A 506-nucleotide genomic window follows, 5' to 3' on the forward strand; every position below is an offset into this window, starting at 1 on the left:
CTCCTCCTCTTTTGCAGAATTTCCTGCTCCCTCTCACAATTTCTAACTTCCCATTAACAGGTATCCAATGTCCCATAAGATACCCTCTCTATGATTCTCTTAACTTTTTCAGATTACACTTTCCAATGGATCATATTATGGATCCGCTATCCTCAACTGAAAAAGTGTTATAAACTTCTGAGAAGGGGGTGTTATTGACCCCCTAGAAGATAAAAGACGGACTTGGTACTATTGGCATTACGGTATTTTAAACCCCAAAAAGAAAAAAAGTTTAAAAACTGTCTTTGGGGAAGAGGTCGGTAATACCCATGAAAAGTAAAAAAAAGGACAGGATACTTTTGGGGGAAAGGTAGTTTTCCCCGCATATCACCACTGAACCCTGATCAACCACTTTGCAAGGCGCTCAAGTCGCATAATCTTATCCATACTTATTCTGGTTGCATAAAAACTGCATCCTTATCAAAGAGAGAGAAGAGAGAGAGAAGAGGGGAGAGAGAGAGAGAGAG

The sequence above is a fragment of the Penaeus monodon genome, chromosome 9, assembly GCF_015228065.2.
Source record: "Penaeus monodon isolate SGIC_2016 chromosome 9, NSTDA_Pmon_1, whole genome shotgun sequence".
NCBI classification, from domain to species: Eukaryota; Metazoa; Arthropoda; class Malacostraca; order Decapoda; family Penaeidae; genus Penaeus; species Penaeus monodon.